The sequence below is a fragment of the Mandrillus leucophaeus genome, unplaced genomic scaffold (assembly GCF_000951045.1).
Source record: "Mandrillus leucophaeus isolate KB7577 unplaced genomic scaffold, Mleu.le_1.0 Scaffold114, whole genome shotgun sequence".
Classification (NCBI taxonomy): domain Eukaryota; kingdom Metazoa; phylum Chordata; class Mammalia; order Primates; family Cercopithecidae; genus Mandrillus; species Mandrillus leucophaeus.
This window is the reverse complement of record NW_012099654.1, coordinates 4,199,976-4,210,206: the sequence shown is the minus strand read 5'-3', so window position 1 is coordinate 4,210,206 and position 10,231 is coordinate 4,199,976. Positions and strand designations below refer to the sequence as shown.

Here is a 10,231-nt window from a genome sequence, read left to right as displayed (position 1 = left end):
CCTCGCCCAGCTAGTTTTTTGTATTTTTAGTAGAGACGGGGTTTCACCGTGTTAGCCAGGATGGTCTCGATCTCCTGACCTCGTGATCCACCAGCCTTGGCCTCCCAAAGTGCTGGGATTACAGGCGTGAGCCAACGCGCCCGGCCGAGATTATTTTTTCATTTATACAATAAGCATTTAATGGGATCTACTAGACATTATGGACTCAGAGATTCAAAGTTCTAATTTATAGTCTAGTAGGAAAATAGATGTGTTAATTACAGCACTATATGAAGCAAACTAAGAGAAAAGAAATAAATTTTTCATGAAATAGTGGGAAAATGCAATAGCTTTCTAAATATAAATGAAAGAAACCTTTAATGAGCAGGTGTGACTTAAAATTTGTTTTATTTATGAAGAGTTGTATCATAAACACTCACATATTTAACACCCATATTTAACAAATAGATATTTGCATTTGAGCACATAAAATGATGTAAACATCTGTCTACCAGAAAATATTCTAGGTAAAATTAAAATCAAACAATAGAGGAAAATCAGTTTTCAAACAATGTGATAAAGGTTTAATATTCTTAATATGTAAAGAGTTGCTATGAATTAATGGGAAAAACAGTAGCAACTAATGCAAGACAGATATATGCAATTAGATAATTCTCGAGAAAATATATCTGGTTAATAAATATTTAAAAATAACCTTACTAATTACCAGTCACTAATTATCATAGGTATGCAAATTAAAACTACAATGAGATACCACTATTAAGTACTAGTAAAAGTATAGAGAGATGTCTACTTTCATAAACTGCTGGTTTATGGAAGGTAAATTGGGTTGTCTTTCCGGAAAACAATTTTGAAATATATGCTTAAACGTTTAAGTACATACACTTTAACTCAGCAATTTTTACATCAAGAAATCTTCTCTAATGAAATAGTCACAAATGTGAATAGATTTATACACAAAAAGTTCATTGTAGCATAATTTATAATTGCAAAAATTGGAAACAATTTAAACACTCAAAATAGAGAAATGGTTAAATAAAGTTTAGAACAGCAGTAAGATATGGCCCTGTAAGTCTGTGTAGACGTGAGTGATTTCTCTCTCTCCTTTGGAAGAGTGGGAGAAGTAGTGTACAATGTCACACAGTTGCCATCTCTGAGTAATGGGATTATGGGTACCTTTTTTCTTTTTACTTCTTTATATTTGTCTGTATTTTCCAAATTAATACAATGAACATGAGTCCTTTTATAAGCTGAAAATACTTTTTTTTTTTTTAATAGAGACAAAGTTTCACCATGTTGCAAAGGCTGGTCTTGAACGCCTAGGCTCAAGTGATCTGCCCACCTATGCCTCCCAAAGTGCTAGGATTACCGGCATGAGCCACCATGCCTGGCCTGAAAAATATATTTTTAATTTTTAAAACATTATAAACCCTCTGGTGTGGGGAGGAGGTACTTATGACCCAGAAATAGTGTCAACTAATGGAGTGCTCAGGAAAGCCTTCCTGTGAAGGTCACTTCTGAACTGAATTTCAAGAATGAAATGTTTGCAAGATAAATAGCAAACGGGATGCCAGGCAGAACTCTAAGTGCCTCTTTCCCGTAATTACAACCTAATCATAGATTGTATACCTCAAGCATGAAAACGTGTGTCCCTTTTGCTTCATTGTTTTCCCTCTGGTCATGAATTAAAATGTTTGAAACTCAGCAAGGCATTTTCTCATGTTATTCCCTTCTAGTCTCATAACAGCTCTGTAACACAGAACTTATTCAGGAGATCTCAGCCATTTCCTGCCTATCAGCCACTCCTTCCTAAGAATTACTGCCCGGTCCACACCATATTTCTAGGCAGCCATATTTCTACCCTGTGATCTCAGTTGCAATAGCAGTCACAGCTCACTGGACAGGGAATGGGCTCCTCAGCAAAAGGCAGCAGATCCATGACCAGTCAGCAATTTGTGTCCTAAGGGTAAAAGATAAGCTGGGCCCCATAGAATTCCTCTTAGAAATTTGAGCTAAAAGTTTAAAAAGAAAGCTTCAGTTGCTTTGGGAAGAGAGATGACACATCAGCATACTGGATCCTAGCGGTGTAGGAGCCCCAGTGTGAAAAACACTTCTGCTCCTGATCCCGAAAGTAGATTTAACTATAAAGTAAACCTTCAACTCCCGTCCCATGAAGCCCCTCTCAGTATTGTGTTGTTCCTGGCTTCCATTAGTTTCAATGTCTTCTTCCCTGATCTCCAGACCCCTACATCTAACCGTCTGCTCATGGTCTCCATCTGGATTTCCAACAGGCGTTTCTATGTGTTGGAAACCAGACTCTTGATCTTCCACTTAAGCCTGCTCCTCTTGACGTCTTCCCCATTCAGTAAGTGGCCACCCTTCCTAGCAGTCACTCAGATCAAAAACATGGGTGTCTTTCCAAACTGCTCTCTCACACACGCTCCTATTTTATTTGTTGGCAAACTCTGTTGGCTTTTAGCTATGAAATACATACAAAGTCCCGCTACTTTTTCACCACCTGCACTACTACCCCTCCAGTCTAAACCATGGCCATAATGTCTCTCACCTGATTTACATGGATGGTCTGCTAATTAGCCTCCCTGCTTGCCTCCAACACAAAGATCGCGTCATTTCTGCTTAAAACCATCTCATTGCTTTTGATCTCCCTCAGAATACCAAGTTCTTATCTTGGCTTATGAGGCCCTACAGGATGTGGCCCCACTGCCCACCCCTGTCCCACTCCCCTTCCCACCCTCAGCTCTCAGCTCTCATTTCATACCAGTCCCTGCTGCGTACTCACATCCAGCTACCCTGGGTGCCCTCACTGCTCCTTGAACACACCAATCACACACCCACCTTAGGGTCTTTGAACTTATTGTTTCTTCCACCTGGGATGCTTCTCCCCTAAATGTCTGTAAGGCTCTTTCTCTAATTCATTCAAATCCCTATTCAAATATCACCCTATGAGAGAAGGCTTCCCTGACTACATTATGCAAAATAATACTTTTGCTGTGGTGGTTCTGTCACTTGAAGGGCTGCCATGTGGCTTTCAGGATATGCACTGCACAACTCCAGGGGCACCATTCACATCATAGTCATCAAAGATTTGTGTATTAATTAAGACATCTTTCAGCAGTAAAGTACCTAATTTGCACAAAAATGTTATGAAGGGTAGCAGCAGCCCTGCCCATACCCTGCCTCATTATCTTTGTAGTGCTCATCACCACCTGGCAGATGCCATCCATCTCCCGTCTGCTAAGCGCTGAGAGAGCAGGCACTTTTCCTGTTTTCGTTCATGACACTAGTTCCAGTGTTGAGAACAGTACTTGTGATATATATTGGGTGCTCAAGGTTTTTGAATGAATCAATCATTCAGTCACTTGATGATCAATTGATACTACGTTCTTGGAGAAAACCTCCCTTTAAGACTCTTTTGAATGAGTTTATCACCCTTGCAACTACACAAATCCAAAAAAAATTATAAGATAGCCTCATTTTATAGATCCATAAAATGATACCTCTAGATTTCAATAAATCATGCAAGTTCTGACAGCTAATAAGTGGTTTCCACAACTACAGAGGCCACATTTCTAAAACATATCCTGCCTCCAGAGAATGGCGTTTCTAAATACTACCACCAAATAATATGGAAGCTTCACATGTATAAAATAATGAAGCTTAACAGAGGAGAAAATTATATGCTTTAATGTTTTGTAGCAATGAATCACAATATTTATTAATAATAATTCCTTAATAATGGAGAATTACAGCAATTTGCCTTTTGACATTGCATCTAAAAGATAATGCAATAAACTTTTATTTTACATGAACTGATGAAAAAAATGTCAAGAAGGGTAGTATTTATGGGTAAAGAAGAGTCACAGGGAAATTAAAATCCTAAAGCTTTATTTATACATTAAAAAGAAGAAGCAGCGGAGGAAATAAGCAATTACAGTAAGTTCAAATGAGATAATGGTAGATGCTTTTTCCAGCTATTTAATTAGGAGAATCTGCAGGCTAGGAGAGTTGTTTTGAAGCTCTGCATGAATACAAATGAGCACATCACATTACAGCAATGTCAATCCAAGAGCATAATATTTTAGTATTACCATTTTTTTCAGGGAGAGAAAGAACTGCTTTCTAAATACAATGGTGTACCGCTTATTAATATTTAGATGTCGTACACCCTCAGCTTTCCAGGGGAGCCATGAAAGGGCATCTGACCATGAGTAGCAACCAAAACAGCCAAGATGACAGAAGATAGGCTGTGATCAACATACTCACTATTGCAAAGAAAGTGGCATCTCACTGCCCTGGTGGGGATGGCTATAAAAACCAGTATTAAAACCAATACTGGAAGGTGAGGATAAACTGGGATATTTTGCACAGAAACCAACAGTCCTGCCTGCCCCAGCCTTCTCTGAGCACACTCCAAGGCACACACTCAGGATTAGCACAATAGTTTAGTTTTTCCCACATCTGTAATAAGTGACTCTTAAACATTAAAATGTAATCTCAAAGAAAAATACATTTGGGAAACATTATGTAACATATGTCCTCTTGGAGAGTCTCTTTAGGACAATAAAATCCTATAACAAACATTTATCTTTGTTTCATACTCACTTGTCATGGACTGAATTGCATCTTCCCAAAATGTATTGGTTGAAGCCCTAACCCTCAATGTGACTATTTGTAGATAGGGCCCTTAAGGAGGTAATAATGGTTAAGTAAAGTCTTAAGGGTAAGGCTCTAATCCAACAGGACTGGAGTCCATATAAGAAGAAGAGACACCAGGAGTGTGCACACACAGAGGAAAGGCCATGCGAGGACATAGCAAGAAGGTGGCCGTCTTCAAGCCAAGAAAAGAGGCCTCACCAGAAACCAACCCTGCCTGTACCTTGATCTTGAATTTTTCAGATAAAAAATAAATAAAATAAATTTAAAATAAATTTATATTGTTTAAGCCACGCAGACAGTGTTTCTCTTATGGCAGCCTAAACAGATGAATACGCCAGTATTTCTCAAATTTATTTGAACACAGAACACTCAGGTCTCCAAAATCGTAGTAACAACTCTCTCTCTCTCTTTTTTTTTTTTTTTTTTTTTTTTTTTTTTTGAGGCAGTCTCATTCTGTCGCCCAGGCTAGAGAGCAGTGGCATGATCTTGGCTCACTGCAACCTCCACCCCCCAGGTTCAAGCAATTCTTCTGCCTTAGCCTCCCGAGTAGCGGAATTACAGGTGCGCACCACCATGCCCAGCTAATTTTTGTATTTTTAGTAGAGATGGGGTTTCATCATATTGACCAGGCTGGTCTCAAACTCCTGACATCAATTGATTCACCCGCCTCGGCCTCTCAAAGTGCTGGGATTACAGGTGTAAGCCACTGCACCCAGCCAGTGACAACTCTCAAAACAGCTCAGAAAATGTTGTTGAAGGTAATTCAAAGAATTAGCTTACTTCTCTCTCTTCATACCTAGGAGTAAACACCTGGACTTTTACATAGAGTATGTAAACATTTATATAAACTTAGAATAGGATTGTTTTCTCAATGTTCACTCTCTTTATTAAGAAGCCAAGTAAGAAATGTATCTATGAAAACTCTTTACTTTTTGTAACAATGCTTAAAAGATTTATTCATTTATCTAAAAGCCTCCAATATACAGAACCACTCTTTAACAATAGTAATATTAGTGCTTATTGTGGACACTTATTTAGGCACTATGTTAAGAACGTCATGGACACTAACTCATGTGATCTTCCCAACAGCCCCTGGCAACAGATGCATACAATAAATCCTTCACATCTGTAAGCTGCACATCTACAGATTCAATCAAGAGCAGATCAAAAATATTTGGAAAAAATAATAATTAAAAATAATACAATGGTAAACATAATACAAATTAAAAATACAATATAGCAACTATTTACATGTTATTTATATTGTATTAGGTATCATAAATAATCTAGAGATTATTTAAAATATATAGGAGGATATATGTAGGTTATATGCAAATACTATTTTATATAAGGGACTTGAGTATCCACATATTTTGGTATCCATGAGGGTCCTGGAACCAATCCCCTGTGGAAACTGAAGGATGACTGTACTTAAAGAAACTGTGAGAAGGAAGAATGTGTTGACCAAGACCATACAACTAACAAGCAGCAGATCTGGGACTCAAATCCAGGTCCTTTAAAACCACCGTCCATGTTCTTGCCCATGCTGCTCTATGCTGCCTTAATTCCTTCAATTCCTTCCTGGGGGAACTGATCTAAGTCAAGCTCGTCACTCAACAATGGTCAGTTCTTTAGGTAAACAGTGACAGCCTTCAGAGAGGAAAAGTGAAAAAGGATACATTAGGTTAGAATGAAAGCAATTTTCACATCAAATTGGGCCACCTATATGATATTGATTAGTAAACAAACACAAAAAAATAGCCAATACAGCCAGTCCCTTAAAGCTGGGTAAGGTCTCTCTTCTTTGTCCTCAGGCTCATCAGCACACTCCTTGCATGAGAGGCTCACTCAGAGGTAGGCACAAAGAAACTCTAACAGAAGAATCAGCTAGACTCCTAGTTGGATCAGGCTCAGTAGAGTCCTCTGTGGGGCAGGGGGACATGTGGCCTGGCCCAATAGAGCTCTGCCTAATGCTATTGCACCTGACAGATTCTCGTAAGTCATACTGATAATGGCAATGGTGTCTGAAAAATCTCTTTAGCTAGCCAAGCATTTTTTAATATACTCTGTATCACCAATTTTAAAAAGTATTTATATTATTCTTTATGATAATTAATAAACCTTTTCGAATAGATTTCTATAACATCTTACGAAGATGCTGTATCTGTCTCTGAAGTAGAGAGCCCTCACTTGGGTGCTTTGAATGATAACAACTACCTGTATTAGTCAGAGATTACCAGAGAAACAGAACCAAGAGGCATGCGCGTGTGTGTCATGTATACAGAGAGACAGAGAGAGGTTTATTTTAAAGAATTGGCTCATGTAATTGCAGAAGCTTGGAGAGTTCAAAATCTGATGGGGTAGGCCAGCAGGCTGGAGACTCAAGAAAGAGCTAGAGTTCAAGTCCAAAGGCAGTCTGCTGATGAACCAGGAAGAGATGACGTTACAGAAGCAGCTCAAAGGCAATCTGCCAGCAAAATTCCTTCTTGGATGGAAGACGTCAGTCTTTGTTCTATGTAGGCCTTCAACTGAGTGGATGGAGTCCATCCACATTATGTATACTAATCTGCTTTACTCAAACTCTACCTTTTAAAACTTTAATCTCATTCAGAGACACCTTTACAGAAACATCCAGAATAATGTTCAGTCAATATCTGTGTACTATGTCCCAGCCAAGTTGACAACAAATAAAATTATCATGCCACCCTAATAATAACTATTCATACCTTATACAGCTTATACTAAAGTATTTTAAATAAATTTCTACACAGTACTCATGAGACTAAACTAAGATCCTGTAACAAATACCGCTACACAGACACACTAAAATCCAGGGGCTTAAAGAATACATTTACTATCTCATGTAGCAGTCCAGGGTGAAGACTCTAGGTCAAGGGCTCTCTGCTCCATGGAATCACTGAGAGAGCCAGGACCACAGCAGCCATAACTCTGTACCAGCTTCCGAGACTACTCTGGCCACTAAAGCCCACAGGCATAAGGAAGGAGCATGGAGAAGGACATATAGAGGCTCTGTTTGCCAGGCTGGGAAATGGCCCATATCACTACAAGTGAAACTGGGTAATGACATCAGCTGTGTTCCCAGGTAGGCGAATGGGAGAACTAGTGGTCTCCACCATACACACACGGTGTGTGTGATAGCTGGTGGTGGCAGAAAGTAAAAGTGCCAACAGTATATTAACTCAACATTAATACATTTCATTTTCTTCAGAGCACTTTTCTCTCTTCAAAATTATCTTTCTTGTGTACTAGTTTATCTTGTTTGCAGCGACTGGGAGGAGACAAAACAGCAGCTCAAAGTGTGAGCCATTAAAAATCAACTTCTTATTCTTTAAGCACCTGGATTTCAGTGTGTGTGTGTAGAGGGTATTTGTTACAGGATATTAGTCTACTCTTGTGAGTACAACACAGATGCATGAGAGTCATCAGACTGTCTGGGGTTCATCATGACACCTCAACTTAGTACCTGTGTGACCTTGGGCATGTGGTTAAACTCTAGGAGTCTCTGTTTTCTTGTGTAAAAATGGAGATAATACCATACTGAATGCTATGGGGGGCTGCCCAGACAGTCCCACTTCAGTGCTATTGCATCTATCCCCAACTGCTAGAAATAGTGACAGGTGATGGCTCTCAGCTGATGAGAAATTGTCTTCCCCATGGTAACACCTTCTGCTGGGGCATCTATATCTAATAACCATTGATGGGGTATGTGGGTGGGGAATGGGAATATATAAAAACCTACTCTCTTTGCCTCAAGAAGATACAACTCTCAGGTGGGTGAGGTGGCTCATGCCTGTAATCCCAACACTTTGGGAGGCTGAGGTGGGCAGATCATGAGGTCAGGAGTTTGAGGCCAGCCCAGCCAACATGGTGAAACCCTATCTCTACTAAAAATGCAAAACTTAGCCAGGCGTGGTGGCGCACACCTGTAATCCCAGCTATTCCGGAGGCTGAGGCATGAGAATTGCTTGAACCCGGGAGGCAAATGTTGCAGTGAGCCAAGACTGTGCCACTGTACTCCACCCTGGGCAACAGAGCAAGATTCAGTCTCAAAAAAAAAAAAATTAAAAGAAGATACATCTCTCAAAGGCCTTCCCAGCTCAAGCACCCAGTGGGATCTGCTGAGACCTTTGCTGCAGTGACGTCTTAGTGCAATTCCTTCCTCTCCCACTGCCTCCCAGTCTCACTGCCTTTACTCCCCACAGATGTTGATCACAAAGGCATTCACCAACAAACTTTCTGCATGTACATCATATGTCTCCAACTCAGTGTCTGATTTCTGCAGAATTGACCTAAGGCTTGTGTGAATTAGAGGAGATAAGCCTGAAAAAGCACTCAGAACAGAGCATTGCACATAGTAAGCACTCAATGAATATTTGTTGAGTTGAAGGAATGAATGATGCTTTGTCCATATTGTAAATAAAAACCATTAAACAAGAGAGGTTAAGAGAACATCCATGACTACATAAACTTATCTATGTCTAAATTACATGGATAACAAAATTTAAAAGAAAGTTCGCACAGTTATTTGTAATATTTTGATGCTACTATTTTATAACCAGAAAAAGTCTTCATGATGTATGATTCTAGCTATAAACTGTGCAAGAGAAAGCTGTGAAATCAAGAGCCATGCATTATCAAAATTTTTTATTTTGTCCTAATTTTAGATCAGTTATGTTATTCTTCAGATCAGCATGACAAGTATTGAAATGGGAGTGACAGGCAATTTTTGTCACCCTATCTTTCTTGGAAACCTACACACTGTCTCATTTCTCACATTTGCCCTTCAATTCTGATTCTTGCTGCAGACTCAGTAAAGATGTAAAATCTCTTACATCTCTGCACCCTTGCTAGCACCAATGTGACAGACACACAAATATCTGGGATGCACTTTTCATTTGCCTGCCTCCAAGGCTGCTTACATCACCATTCAAGTCAGCTTGCTTCCTCCTTAGAGTGCTGCCTTCACTTTCAATCTTGTTCACCTTGGGGTTTTATTTCTCACAACGGTGTTACATATTCTGAATATGAAGAGGATATTAAATTAATGTATTCCCCAGACCACTCAAAGCAACTTTTAAAAAACAACCACTAAAAGAGTTCATCTGCCAACTCCCAAGTGCTGCGAGCACTCTGCATCCGCCTTTGCATTCATTTCCCTCCCATGCAAATATGCACACAGCCCACAAGGAAGGAGGCACAATTACCAGCCTTAACCAGATCAATCTCCTGAAATTCAATGTCAAAGAAACATCCCAGGATGTCAAAATTTACTTGCAGGCGACTCATCACCCCTTCTGAGATGGACTACATTATAATTCACAGGAGAGAATAACCTTCTCGGAGACACACATTTACATTACATAAAGCAGAGTTGAAAATAATCATGCTTCTCCACGAGCAAATGACAGTTACATAAGGATATTCTTCTACTTTTTGTGTGTCACTCATAACACTGCTTTCAAAATTACATCTGTGGAGAGGATGCTTGGAAAGGCACTGCTGTTTGCTACAAGCACTGTTCAAAACCACTCAC

At 39.5% G+C, this 10,231-nt stretch overlaps 1 long non-coding RNA gene across 1 annotated transcript in view; it reads right to left on the bottom strand.

The window, feature by feature from the left end:
- LOC105551447 overlaps positions 1–10,231 on the bottom strand; it is a 187,948-nt gene that overhangs the window by 116,512 nt on the left and 61,205 nt on the right. The window lies entirely within an intron of this gene.